The following is a 15,532-nucleotide window of genomic DNA, read 5'->3' as shown; positions in this document are numbered from 1 at the left end:
GATATTTTGCGAGAAGGGTTCATAATGACATTCATCTTCGAAGATGGGTTTGACTATATTGACGAAGCACTACAAGAGGTTAAAGTAGCGATATTTAGGATACCGCCGAATCCTTTGGATATGATTCAACCCGATTCGACTACTTAGCTGAGACATGTGCTGGAATGCTATAATGTGACTACTGTAGAAGAAGATGAGGACCCACGAAATATTAATATCCCTGAAACTATGGGTCACTGTGAGGTCGAGGGACCACTGATTGAGAATCTTGATGTAACCACGTCACTGAAGACTAAACAGATAAATATTGCTACAAAGGAAAAGCCCAAATTTGCAAACATTGGAGATTACTGGGATGATGCGATGGTAAATAAGGTCGCTGAATTGCTTCGTGAATACCAAGATGTGTTCCCCAGCAAGTTTACAGAGTTAAAAGGGATAATAGGAGACCTGGGCATTATGAAGATCATGTTAAAACCCGATGCAAAGCTGGTTAAGAAAAGACCTTACCGTCTCAATCCGAAGTATAAATAGAAGGTCCACTTAGAGTTAGAGAAGATGCTCGTGGCAAGCATCATTAAGCTCGTAGAAGAATCTAATTGGGTGAGCCCAATGGTGGTATAGGAAAAGAAGCAGAAGGATGAAATAAGGATATGCGTAGATCTCAGGAAGTTGAATGACGCTTGCGTGCATGATCCTTTCCCGACTTCATTCACTAATGAGGTATTGGATAATGTAGGTGGCCAAGAAGCGTACTTCTTCACTGATGGGTTCTTTAGGTACCATCTGATCAAAATCCCACCTGAAGATAGAAGTAAGATGACCTTCGCAACTAAATGGGGATGCTTTCAATACACTGTAATGCCTTTCGGATTAAAGAATGTGCCTACGATTTTTTCACGTGTAGTCATTGCTACATTCAAATACTTCATTCATAATTTTTTGGAGGTGTACATTGATGACTAGACTGTGTTTGGGTTGGTAAAACGCCATGTGGCTTGTTTGCGCTTAATGCTAGATACTTGTTGAAGGTACCAGATTGCACTCAATCTGAAGAAATGTTTGTTTTGTGTCCCTTTTGGGACATTGTTGGGTCATGTGGTATGCAGACAAGGATTGATGGTAGATCCCACGAATATCACCGTGATAATTAACTTGGAGGTGTTGAGGAGTGTGAAATAGTTGCACGCAACCTTGGGACATACTGGGTACTACAGGAGGTTTATAGAGGGCTATGCCTAGGTCACCGTGCTTATGGAGAAGTTGTTGATAAAGGATGTCACGTTCTATTGGAACGAGGACTGTGAGAAAAGCTTGGATGTGCTAAAAGGAAAAATGGTCACCGTGCCGACTCTAGTCTTCCCCGGTTGGAAGAAGGAGTTTCATGTACATGTAGTCACATCATGTATAACACTGGGAGCAATATTGACACAAGCTGGGAGAGGATAATTGGACCATCCTATAGCATTCACAAGCAGGAGGTTATCCAAGGCTGAGAAGAACTATTCCACCACTGAGCACGAAGGATTAGCCATGGTATACGCGCTATAGAAGTTTAGACACTATTTGTTGGGTGGACATTTTAAGATGTATACAGAACACTTTGCGTTGAAATACCTAATCAATAAGTCCTTGTTGGGGGGGAGAATCTGTAGGTGGTTGTTATTGTTCCAGGATTATGATTTTGAAGTTATTGTGAAGCCTGGATGACTAAACGTAGGATGAGACCATCTATCATGCATTGAAATAGGAGAAGAGCCCACTAATTTGGAGGAAGGAATATCTGACACACAAATATTTGCAATGCGCATCATGGATGACCACTTTGAAGACATCATACACTTCCTAATGACTGGAACTTCCCCGAAAGGCTACACCACCCAGCAGAAAAAGGAGTTAGTGGTGTGCGCGGCAGAAGTTTCTATCATTATCGAACATTCGTACAAAATGGGATCTGATGAAGTATTACAAAGATATGTACCAGAGTTTGAAAGGAGCAGTATTCTCGCGGATTCTCATGGGGGTGCCATGGGAGGGCATTACGCAGGAAGGGCGACTGCATAGAAGATCCTACGCGTAGGGTTGTGGTGGCCAACCCTCCTTCAGGATTCAAAAGCCTACTGCAGGGCATACGACATGTGTCAAAGGACTGGCAGGCCATCACAGAGAGAGGAGCTGCCTTTGAACCCACAGATGACATTACAACCTTTCGAGAAATGGGAAATAGATTTTGTGGGACCCATTCAGCCTCAAGGAAAGAAGACGAGTGTGCGGTACATTATCACTGCGACTAAGTATTTGACTCGATGGGCAGAGGCATAGCCTGTGAAGGATTGCATAGGTGCAATCGTTGCAAATTTTCTCTTTGAGTATGTACTGACACGATTTGGGTGTCCAAAGATTTTGATGAGTGATCACGATACACACTTTCTGAATGTAATGATCAATGCGCTGACATAGGAATTTCAGGTATATCACCAAAAAAGCACGCCTTATCACCCACAAGCTAATGGGACAGTGGAACCATTCAATAAGGTACTAGAGAATGCACTGACGAAGGTTTTCAAGGATCAGTGAATTGATTGGGACCTGTGCATGCCCACAGTACTATGGGCCTATTGCACAACGTGCAAAAAGTTGACTAGATAGACACCCTTTAGGCTGGTCTATGGTGTTGAAGCAGTGATGCCAATGGAATACATTGTACCTAGTTTGCACATAGTAGAACTCACAGGTATGACGGATCGTGGAGCCCTAGAAGAGAGGCTCATGTATCTTGCTGAGCTTGAGGAAGAAAGGTTTCTGGTTGGATTTCACCAACAAGTCTAAAAGCAGCGCGAAAAAGCATGGCATGCTCGACACATTAAACTGCGCACCTTTGAGGTAAATGATCTGGTTTTGTTATATGACAGCAAGTTTGATAAATTTCTAGGGAAATTCTACATGCATTGGCTAGGGCCCTGTGTCATTAAGGAGATTACCGATGTCGGAGCAGTTTAGTTGGTTAAATTGAATGGAGATCCCTTCCCAAGAAAGGTGAATGGCATCCGATTGAAGCCATACATCGGTAATCCAACTAGGTGGCTATATGAAAGTAGCATAGTCTTAGTGCTCCAGGCAACTAAAAGGAGGTGCAGGACTATAAACTACATTTCCCGGGTTAGGGAACTGCACGATTGGAGGATTGTGCAGAATGAGGAGATGTCACAGGGTTCACGACAACACAGAGAGAGCTACACTACCCAGGGAGAAATCGCATAGGCCAGCTAGAAAGTGACCATTAAAGTCATTGTTCATGATTTGACAATGAGAATGCAGCCAAATGGAGCGGGTGACCGACATTTAAGACAACATTTATGGGTAAGATCCTTGAAAATATGCCAATCTGGCATTAATGAACTGAATTTGGGGGGAACAGCCAAATCTGAATTCAAAATGGCCTATAAATTACATGTGGCTACCCAATGAAAAACACTTGGAATTTTGAGCATTGAGTTGGTGAGATCTTAGACGTGCATGAATCACGCATTTTTCGAAGAATTTCTTGACTCCCAAGCATTCGATCAATTTATAGAGTCTGATCGCAATTTCGTTCGTGACATTATCCCAGGATTAGAAGCTATGGACGCCGAACTAGTGACAGCGAAGGGGGTTGTGCTGGAGGTTGTTATGGAGGCAGAGAGAGTTTCTCTGGAGGTTGCAGAGGTAGTAGCTGAAGTCCCCAAGTCACCACAAATGCCTAGACCGAAGCCTACCCCAACCAAGGAGAGTGTGAAGCATAAGAAGGGCAAGCAAGCTGCGATACTAGTGCACACGTCGCCTAAAAGAAACCCTCAGAAGGACAAGCCAACCGCTCAGGAAAAGGGAAAAATATTAACTTGGAGTCGAAGGATGAAGAGATTGAGGACATCCTAATGGATGATGAGGATTTGGGGGTGGAAATGGAGGATGTTGAAGTCGAGGGTTCTGACCCTATTACCAAATTGCCCGAATACGTCCCTCCACGCGAGGGCAAGACCAACGTGCTTAAGGACATTGACGAAAGCAAGGTCGCCTTGAACATACCTTTACTGCCGAACGAGATTGTCTTTGAAGGACCACACTTGGGGCGGGTTCTGCTATTGAAATTGGAAGATTGGGACTTAGCTGACACTGAGAAGTTCCCTCACTTGGCAATAGAATACCTAATGCACTATGTTTTTCATTCAACCACCAGGATGACTGCGTTGGAACAGTGGAAGTGGCTCAGGGGTGTAGACAAGGCAGGTATTCTCAACCTGCTATGGGTGCCGCACTACAATCACACACCCATTACAGTATTCGTCATCAAGTAGTTGCTATGCTTGGTGCATGATGGGTGTCTATAGCTGGAGGAGCCGATACCCATCACTGACAGGTTGATCCATAGGATAACATGGTTTCCTTATACAGGTGAAAATCCTACCATGATTTTTGGCAAAAAAGGTGGCAAGCAAGCCCTCGCGGAGGCCATGAAGGAGAAATTCAAATTCATGAAGAAGTTGTGAGGCTATGCCATCTCGAGTATTTGCGATCCTGTGGTCAAGGTGACCACGTAGATCTTGGCAGGAAAAGTTATGCGGAAGTTTCATGCAGATGAAGTGACGACACTTGTCATCACTCTAGCATCCCAATGCGTAAAAGGAGTTCAATTTAATTGGACGCGCTATCTCTGTAGTGAGTTCCTCGTGAAATGTCGTGAGGCACATGATTTGAGCAAGACCTTACACTATGCATGGCTCTTGTTGTCCATTGTGCTAGTAGCCCTGGAGCTGGCTGAAGATATTCCATTCGCCTTGGTCATGCCAAACCTACTAGAAGCAGCGAAGTACGCTTCGCTGTGGGAAACCAAGTATGCTTAGTGCATCATGGATAGAAATATCTTATGGATCTTGATGGAAATGAATATACACATGGCTATCAATCACAAGCCGTGATTGTCACCTACTGTGTTTTCCAAACTACAGGAGTATGTGGAGTTCAAGGTATACTTTCAATGCGTATCAATCAGGGCACAGAAGGAACCTGAGAAGAAGTGGCATGACTTGCCTTACTTGGCAACTAATGACACAATCGATGTAGTTCTTGATTGCTGGCTGGTAGAGTGGCACACTGCCTCAGACTTGGAAACTGGATTAAGCAAGTCTATCGTGTAGTGCAAAAAGGAGGAGGCCAAGCTTAAGATAGCATAGTTGGCTAAGAAGCGGAGGAAGGAGGTGGAGGCCAAGTCCCAGGAAGAGCACAATGCCGCACAGTAGGCAGAAGAAAAAACAGGTGGAGTAGAGCATGACTCTAACAAAGGTGCCTGGTCACCCTCACTCGAAATGGAGGAAGAAATAGATGAGAAAATAGAGCAGCATGGAATAGACCCGTAGATGGCATCGTACTACATCAAACGTCCAAGAGATTAGGAAAAAGTGGGGCCATGAAAGAAATCCAAGGCCAGTAAGATGTCGTTGGATCCAATCACCCTAACAGAGGGAGATTTGAATGACATTAGAGATACGGTGTCGGATGTTGCCATGGAGGTACTACAACAGTTTTAGCAACATCAACAACAACTATTAGGGGCCATCTAGATGGGTCTGCATGAGTTGTAGATCCACGCATCATAGACCAACGCAATGTCCACTAGCCTCTCCATCGGTACTTCAGAAGCCACCGTGATGCTGCATGCGAAGGACTCCCGAGCGATAGTGCTGCTAGAAGGAGCACTCACCATAGAAAACGAGGTTGACATGCCCACTATCAGCACCCTAAAGGGAGTGAGGCTAAACTTGGTAGTGCTTCCTGGTGAGCTGCTCCACCTACTGCAGGATGGGATGATCACGACGCTGAGGACCCACGAACAATGTGCTTTGTAGGAGATCAGTGAGCAACAGACCAATAATGTATAGCTAGCCCTACAGCAAGACTCTGTCATCGCCATCATGAATGATGTAACCAACTGAAACAAGCGCATAGTTCAGGTCATGGAGGAAGCATGTTGAATGGTCCCGAAGTTGGTTGTTCTTGAGGAAGAACTGGTAGAGGTGCGTGATCACAAACTTTCTACATGGGTGCGTGATGCTCACATAGAGTTGGCTAAGTTTCAGATGGAGCTAAACCTCCATATTATAAAGTTTCAGTTGAAGCCCCAACCTTCAACTCCATTAGAAGTAAAGGAGCAGTGCGTAACCACTGTCACAGAGGTGATAGCGGCAGTAGATAGTTTAGTAGCATACTGCACAAGTCTGTTTGAACAATCGTTTGAGGTCCTGACCAATCTGCAAGAATATCCTAATGTACAGTGGCTGGAGATAGAGGCACGAGAACTACAACAAAGCTATGATTAGGTAAAGGAACAGTGCGCACCATTGCCCTCACACAGAGACTTGTGAAGCTATAGGAGGCCAAAACATTGAAGGAACAGGTAGATTCAGTGTAGCACAAAGAGGCAGTGTTGAAGGTGTGCTTGAAGCCTTGGTTGGAAAAAGCTTATTTGGTCACAGCCTCCATTGAAGGAAAGCTTTCTAGTCTGCAGGTGACTCAGCAAAAGCTTCAGGCTGACAATTCAGGACCAGCGACAGAGTAGCTAGTTGAAGAAGTGAAGCAGGCAGCCACACAGTGCACCATCAAGGTTGCCGTCATACAGGTCGAGCTGGGAGGTCTTTGCACCAAGATTTCCTCGCCCACACCATGTTTATGTTGGGGGCCTGTTCGGAACGAGTTCCCCCAAGAGAATTTTTGGGGCCAAAACCCCATGTTTTGGGACAATTTTGTAATAAAGTTGTAAAGTCTCTGCATTTTGTGGTCACGGAGAGTGAAGGTGTCAAGAGTCATAAAGGGTTGTCCGCCCTTATTTTGTAAAGTGTCAAGTCAGTTGTAAAGATCTACCCATGGTTCGCAGACCATGGGATTGTATAAAAAGGAGCTAAGTAAGCTCTAGGCAGTTAGAATCAGTTAAGCTTGGGGAAGTTTTGGTAGAAAAGTCTAAGTGTTTCGAGTCGTAGTGTAGGTAGAGGCTCTATAGTTGAGTGCACAAAGGCCCAGGGTGGAAGTTCGAAGCTGAGCGTGTGGACCCCTATAGCTATGTGCACAAGGTGGATAGAGTCTATAATAAACTGGAAGATATCAATAAAGAAAAGTATTTTGCAATTACTATGTATTTATCTCTATTAATGCATCTGATTATATTGTGATTTCGGTTTATTTTACAGTGTTTAAATGTATGTGACTATATCTGTTAATTAAATGCAAGTAAGATTATCAATTTACGTGACGATAACTATAATTGATTGGTATAATTGTAAGACACTTAAGATAACTTGGGAACCTACACAATACATCATCGTAGCAGCATGAAAGTACTTGAACCACTAGTTAGGGCGGCGTGAAGGTTAACCATACGCATTCGGAGAGGTACTAAAGGGTGGGATAAAAGGTAGAATGATAAGCCCTAAAAGCTTAGCCACCTACGTGAAGGCAGGAAAGGGAGGTATAAACCAACATCACAACCATCTCAGGGTGTGGAAACTTGGTTCCAGCATCTCCCCATATTGCTTCGGGTGAGACTTCGGTCCGTGCTCCACGGGCTGATGTTGAAAGGGCTAGTAGTGTAGGGATTTGTTTGGCTGACTAATGCTGAACCTGAGTCAGGGCCCAGGAAGCCAACAGTCATCTTCTTCATCTCTGATTTCAATGGTAACTTAGGAAAGTGTTTAGTAGATTGTCACTTAGGTTTCTAGTCCCACTTATTGGGCTAGAGGGATCATCTCTATCAACAAAGAGGATTTACCTAGATGACAAGTAATTAACGGTGTTGATAGCAACACACTTATAAATAACACATACAGTGAAGCCTCAAATATGTTCACCAAGATCAACAAAGGTCTAAACTAAAAGTATGATAATATTGGCATAAAAATTCTCTTTTATTACTAGATAATGGTTACATTGGAAATGTCTAAGTTAACAGGGTTTGTGAATACACATTTATATGCATAAATGTACATATACACATATTAGCTATAATATTATGCTTCAAACTCTAAGGTTCCATGCTCATGTGGAGGAATCATTCCTCTTTTAAATATAATGACCTGTGACCTTGAAACAAGGGCTTCCTCATCCTTGCATTTTGAATGGAAGGTATCGTTATTTCATTGGTGTTATTAGTGAGCCACCTCAAGATTGACACCAATGACTGTACCATGCCTTGGGGATGAACGCTCTGGACATATTCGACAAGCACCAGAGTGTATCTGGTGGAGGTTTTGTAAACTATAGGGCCACCAGGAACTTAATAGGCTCCTAAAACTTGAATTTGTAGCATCCTCTATTCTCACCATAGTGGATTTAGCTATGAGGGCTACATGTCCTTGCCAATAGCCAAATACCATGGAGATCCTTGAGTGGTGTTATGGAGCCACTTGCTGAGCCTTGGTATTTCACTAAGACTGTTGCAACTCCTAAGGGCTCCTCAATTCTATTTATTAACCCATGGTTCATACAAACTTTGAGGTGACAATGCTATATACACAGTAGATAAGATTCTACTCATGCCACCCTAAACTAGGGCATTTGATCAATAACTCTCCAAGACTATTCTTTCTACTGAATTAGAATGAAATTGACTACTGAAGGTTCAATTAAGAAGCTAGATCTAATGAAAAAAAGGAAAATTATTTTTAAACCTCAACTTGTAGATGTTATTAACTTGTAAATGCTACTGAATTAATTCATGAAAGAAAACAAGAGCTACACTACTTGCCAAAAATAAAGTACATTATCTTTCAATCAACCATATAGCTACCAAATCCACTTCTAAATAGGAAACTACCCTACCAAATCATAACTAAGGATTTCTTGCATCATCTATCTAGTTCACACTTTCATATAAATCAACACTCTATTTTTGCTAAATCTGTGATAACAAAACTAATGTTATTCTATCTTATCGTGAAGGAAAAGGATGGTTGGAATGTCCTAGGTACTACCATTGATCATGGAGTCCAAGCTTGGGGTCAACCTACGCCTAGAATAAGTCAAACTTCCATTACAGGTCAAAATAGGACGTAAAACAAGTTGCTACAAGCATGCTACATGAATCTACTAGAGGTGACCTGTATTGCTACACAAAGACCTATAATGCTATAGGAAGGCTGCCAAGAATGTTTGGTAGGTAGGAATGATGAGATTAAAGGATGGCCAAGTGTATGGAGGTTGTGGTATATGGATGAAATGTGTCCAACATCCCTAGGCAAGCTCAACACCTCAAGAAGGCTTGTTTTCGACTAAGAGGGATGCTCATGGTGACCTAAGGGAATGAGGTCAAGAAAAAAAATTTGGGATTCATCAAAGAGGGTCAAGAAGTATTGGATGGAGATGGTGAAAGGCCCCTTGCTTCCAAATCCAAAAAACTTTGCAATGTCACATGCACATACTCTTTTATCATTGACAAAATAAAATAACCAATGGTGGAAAAGATGAGTTGAATTTAAATATCATCTAATCTATGCAAAAAACTCTGATCTAATCACAACTCAACTTCTAAGCTATAGAAAATAAATGCAAAACAGAATGACTAACATATAATTTCTTCCAAGGAAACATAAAAATATCATTTTTTTGTTGTTATTGTAGATTCTTCCACTCATGCTCCCATGAGAGAGATGAGATAGAGGTTGCAATCACAAGATTTTTGAGGGGTTATGTTCTAATGAAATGCAGAAAAATAATAAACATTCTAAGCTTAAAAGAAATACCAATACATAAGAGGAACCTAAGCCACTGGGGTTGGGCCCAAACCCAAGAGCCTCAACCCTATGGAACTAACTCAGTGATGGATCCATAAGAAATTTCTCATTATCATTTCATCAATGTCAAACACATACCCAATCAAAAATAATAGTATCAAGTGCTTGAGATAAATAGCTTCTTTGATGAAAGCAAAGTTTGAATCCTTATGAGCCTTTGTCATGTTTATTTATAAAAGAGGGTATCTACTAATAGATCCCTAGAAAATAGAAATGTTTTTCCTCTAAAACTCGAGAAGGGTAGACCTAAATTTTCTTTAATGACACTTTCTTGGTTGCCAATGACTTCATGTTGCTTGGATTCCAATGACCTCGAGCTGATGAGAGAGTGTGTGGTGATTTTGGATGATTGAGGGAGTTAAGGAGGTGGACAACCTCCTAGAATTTGTCCCCGTTGTCTACTCCGATATACTTCATTGAAATCATCTCAAAATTTCTCCATTTCCTACATTTAAACTATATTAAGCCACATGAAATAGAAAACATCTTTTACCCCTCTCACTAAGTATAATATAGCAAAAATTGTAAATAAATGTGAGAAAGAGAGTTTTAAGGTAGGAGGATGGCATTATGACCCTTATGATGTAACTATTGATGAGCCTCATCATCACCCCCTATTGGAATTGTTTCTCATCCTCTCAGAAACTCAGTCATCTATGTCCATGTCCTTCATGGCCTTGGTGGCCTCCCTGACATCCCAAGGCTCCTCAGAGAGTGTGCCTTCTTGAGGATAGAAGCCTGTGTTATTTTCTATATATGTCCACTCCTTCCTCTCCTTTGCTTCATTTCTTCCTTCCTATAGGGCTAGATGCAAGGGTGGACTAAGCTTGAGTCCAATCCAATTGACTTTTAATATTTTCATGATTCTTTTGTACACGGGTGTCCTTTCCAATGCATTCCTCAGCCTTTTAGGAGAGTGATACTCCCTGATATGGACAATGAGAGTGATACTCATTGGAGATGATGCTATGATTGCTAATGATAGCCATTGGGCTGATTAGCTGTATCATGATATAAAGTGGTTCATTTTCTTCCTTTGCCATGAATCTCTTTACTTCCTCAACTCTTGCCTCCTCATGTGTCATCCAAGAGGCTAGGGCCATCCGTTGTGTATCCCTAGTTTTGCATTGGGATCCCAAATATTCATATCAATCAAGGTTAGGTTATGAATCTAGAACTCAACCAATTTTTCTTTATCTTCTATGCTAACCTGGCTACAAAATTCAATGAATTGTTTGTAATCTTGAAATCGCATAGACCCATGTTGCGCTAAGGTCTTGATTTTGAATTACATCCAATAATTTTTTAGAAAGAGTGCATAAGACTCAGGTGCTTTTCTGCACTGTAATTCCTCCATGGAGATTCTTTCCATTATGGCCAGTTGAGTTTCCTTCTCCTGCAACTACTCCCTCAACCACCTATTTTCTTTCTGTAGCTTCTCTATCATTGTGGTCTCCCTCTCTCTTAACTCAATTATTTTTCCATCTCAAGGACCTTTCCTTCCATGAGGCCCATATATTCCACCTTTTTAGACTTAGGAATTTGCATCCATATGTGGGTTCTCCCTCTTTCTACTTCTAGCTCAAAGAAAAGTGGACTACAATTTTTTGGGGAATAATTCTCCCTCCTTCACTGAATTTATAATAAATCTTAGGCTAGGTTGTGGACTAGTCTCCTAGAGATCTTGGAAGTCTCCATAATTTTTTTTTGGGGAAGCTGATACCTCATGTAGCTATTGTGTCACATTTTCCCCTCATGTTGCACATTCTACCCCTCCTGTAGCATCCTCTATTCCTCTTGTAGCACACTCTATTTTTCTTGTAGCACACTCTGTTTTTCCTGTAGCATGCTATTATCTTCTTGTTGGAGGGTGGTATGTGTCTTGGGTTGTTTGAATGAGTTTGATCCGGTGGTGGGCCTCCTTACGTATGCTATAGTAGTCTTTGTTATGGATTTTGGAGAGGTGGCCTCTTCAATTTTTCTTTCAGTGGGCCCCATGTCCTCTTTCTTACTTAGGGACTCTTCAATTGCAATAGGAGCTTTGGTGGACATTTGAGGCCTTCCTTATTTGATCTTGGTGCTTTTCCCCTATTAAAGTATAGGGGGGTTTCCTTTGTCTCTTATTTTTAGGTTTTACTGGGGTACTCAAGGTAGCTAAGGTTGCAACTACCTCTGTTTCAGTGGGTTATGGAGACAAACTTGTTTTCTTTAGGGATACCTCTATTTCTCTGGGCTTAGTAGTTTTCTTAGGACTTGATTTTTCCTGTTGGTCCCCCTCTTCCTCTTCATATTTCTCTTTTCCTACCTCTACCTTTTGTTCTTCCTCTTTTTCTAACCCTACTGCTTCTTCCAGTCCTACCTTTCCCCTTCTTCTTGTTCTTCTTCTAATTTCTCCTTTCTTCCTCCAACACTAGAGGTTGGCGTCTCACTTGGTGTGAGGATTTTTGTGTTAATGAAGGCCTATCTATCCATGTCTATGAATTTGGACCAAAGGAAAAGCATTTTCAATTTTCTCAAGGCATCCACCAATATCACTTTAATGAGGCCATGGTGGCCTAGGTGTTCATCTTTTCCCTCTCTCACTTTTTGACTCATGTCCCTGATGGATTGTAGGAGGAATTATGGCACACTAAGTCTTTCAGCCAAGGGAAATTATGCTTGAAATATGAGTTCATGAAGTAATCTAAAATGGTAGGCATAGACCAAACTCATCCTTGAGTTCATGAAGTAATATAAAATGGTAGGCATTTGATCCTGCTGCTTTTCCTTCTATTAAAGTATAAGGGGATTGCCTTTGTCTCTTCTTTATAGGTTTGACTGGGGTACTCAAGGTAGCAAAGGTTGCAGCTACTCTGTTTCAGTGGGTTATGGGGACAAACTTGTTTGCTTTAGGGATACCTCTATTTCTCTAGGCTCAGTAGTTTTCTAGGACTTGATTTTTCTTGTTGGTCCCCCTCTTCCTCTTCATATTTCTCTTTTCCTACCTCTACCTTTGGTTCTTCCTCTTCTTCTAACCCTATTTCTTTTTCCTCTCCTACCTTTGCCCCTTCTACTTCTTCTCCTTCTAATTTATCCTTTCTTCCTCCAACGCTAGAGGTTGGCGTCTCACTTGGTGTGAGGGTTTGTGTGTTAATGAAGGCCTATCTATCGATGTCTATGAATTTGGACCAAAGGAAAAGGATTCTGAATTTGTTCAAGGCATCCACCAATATCGCTTTAATGAGGGCATGGTGGCCTAGGTGTTCATGTTTTCCCTCTCTCAATTTTTGACTCATGTCCCTGATGGATTGTAGGAGGAATTATGGCACACTAAGTCTTTGAGCCAGGGGAAATTCTACTTGAAATATGAGTTCATGAAGTAACCTAAAATGGTAGGCATAGAGCAAACTCATCCTCCCTTCACAGGAGATGTATTTCAAGATATGGTAGGCCACCTCATCCCAAAGATAAGGTAAGATTTGAATCCTAACTGCATTTTTGTCCTTGATAAGATTTTCATTTGAAGTGAAGAAGTTACTTTTAACAATGGCACTGGCGGTCTTGTCTTCTCTTCCCCATTTGATCCCTAGGGGTAGGTTTTTACTTTTACTAATTGGCTTAATACTGAGTGAAATAGCTAATCCCCTCACCATAGTTGTGTCACTTTCTTCTATTTGTGACTTGAGGGCCATGGAAAATTCAAAGAGAATGTCATCATATCCTTTCAACAACTCAAAGAATCCTAGCCACTGATGTCTTATAAAAATGTCTACCATAGGAGGGTGTAGATGGATTCTTTTGGTATCTGAGGGCTCCCTTTTGTTAAATCCTCCCCCCATCTCTTCTCTATGTTTTTAGCTAAGTGAAGGAGAGATACTTCCTATAATAGATTTGGTGTATAATTCAGTGGTAGTAGTGGGTTAAAATCCATGGTTGATGACAATTTCCTACATTCCCTCTAATCTATAGCCCGAAAAGATCTTTCAATTTCACAATTTGACTGCTACTTCCTGTAGAATTTGAAGTGCACCTTGCATACAATTTATGGATGGATGAAGGAGATGGTGCACTTACTTTTTTATTGTGTGGTTTGGGATGAAGGTAATAAATTGGAGACAAATTCAACCCTTTGTAGCATTCCTTCACTGTTTTAGTCTTCATATAGCAGTCTATCGGTGTTCTTGTAGTAGTTGTAGGCTTACCTATAGCTCCCTCCTATAGAATTTGAAGAACAAGGTTTGAATCTCCTCGATGGAACCCTGAGCTAATCCTCTCCTTAACTATTTTTAAAATGAGTGTTTATGAAAAATAATTCAAGCCCCAGTACATAATATGCCATTTTTGGCTTAGGCTTGGAGCACAGTGGTGGCGAGACAGTCACAATAGGTTTCCTCTTTTGGAATGTTGTTCCCACTCAAAGTAATTATTCTCATGTTCCTCGTAATCACCACCCACTCTCTGTGATCCCAAATCATCTGATATGACACCTCCACATTGCATGAGTTCTTACCATTACTTTTAGTTTACTAGCTGAAGGTGGCCAAGTTAAGTGGCCACCTCTAGCTTATTAAAACAGCTCCTCTCGATATTTATACATTTTCGTTATTTATACATAGGGAGGATATGAGAGTTTTCCATACCTATGCCTACCTGATGATCGAATTGATGCATGGATGTGCATGCTAGATTTGGACCTCATTATTGTCATCAAAGGAGTTGACTAGCATGGGCTGCTACAGGAGGAGGTTATCTTCCTGTAACAGTCCTTTTCTTTTCTTCTATGGCATTCTATCTTCATAGGGCCGATGAGACAGGATGTAAAATGTATTTGAGGATAATGTTGTGACTTTGAGAGAGTGGTGTAGATCTATGGAAATGAAGACGATGTTCTATGTGGGTTTCTCAAGAAATGTTTAACAGGGGTAATACAAAGTGGAGGGATTTTAGTGAAAAAAAAAATTCTATGAACTAGGATGGATGAGTGATGGATGGATGGTGAACCATGGTGGGGGAACCTTATTCGTCCTTTGCAAGGTCATGTTGGGCTGTTGTTTCCTTTGGATCTCCCTTTTGTATATTTTTGGAACCCTCTTATAGCACTACAAGACCTTCCTATAGAAATTACATGTCCTTCCTTTAGCAATCCAGGGAGGGGGTGAAACTTGAATTTTGGGGTAATGGGATGGTGGAGAGGGTGATCACATGATTTTGGATGATGGATATGAAGTAGATGGAGGGAGGAGTGAAAAAAATATTGATAATGATGGCATGTAGCTATGGAATCTACCATTGTCTTCAATCTTGCAAAATGACAAAAACATCAACAAACATGTTGTAGATCCATTTCCTATGTTTTTTCTTTTGTTTTTGTTTTTTCTTTTGCTTTCGTCTTTTTTTTTTGGAGACACACAGGTTGCCTCAAAGGAAGTTTTCAACCTGTATGCTTTCCCCAGGTGAAAATAGGGAGGTTTTTATCGAGGGATATTCATTATTTCTCTTCTCCTTTTTGCTCCTCGACTGCCTCAGAGAGGTTTTCCACCCAAGAATCGGTGTTAGATGCCTTATAAAGGTTTTCATCCAGGACTTTTTTTTTTCTCTTTTCGAAAAACGTATCTAGAAATGTTGTGGACTGGAAGCTATGACACTTCTAATCACGTTGACATCTTTGTTGATTTACTGATGAATTCTTCCTCACACATAGGTTTTATGTATACCTTGTAGCCACTGATAAGCAAGGG

Source organism: Pinus tabuliformis, chromosome 9 (assembly GCF_031772625.1).
Source record: "Pinus tabuliformis cultivar Carrire ecotype Pingquan chromosome 9, CPIR1, whole genome shotgun sequence".
Taxonomy (NCBI): domain Eukaryota; kingdom Viridiplantae; phylum Streptophyta; class Pinopsida; order Pinales; family Pinaceae; genus Pinus; species Pinus tabuliformis.
The sequence above is the reverse complement of the archived record's forward strand: the minus strand, read 5'-3'. Positions refer to the sequence as shown.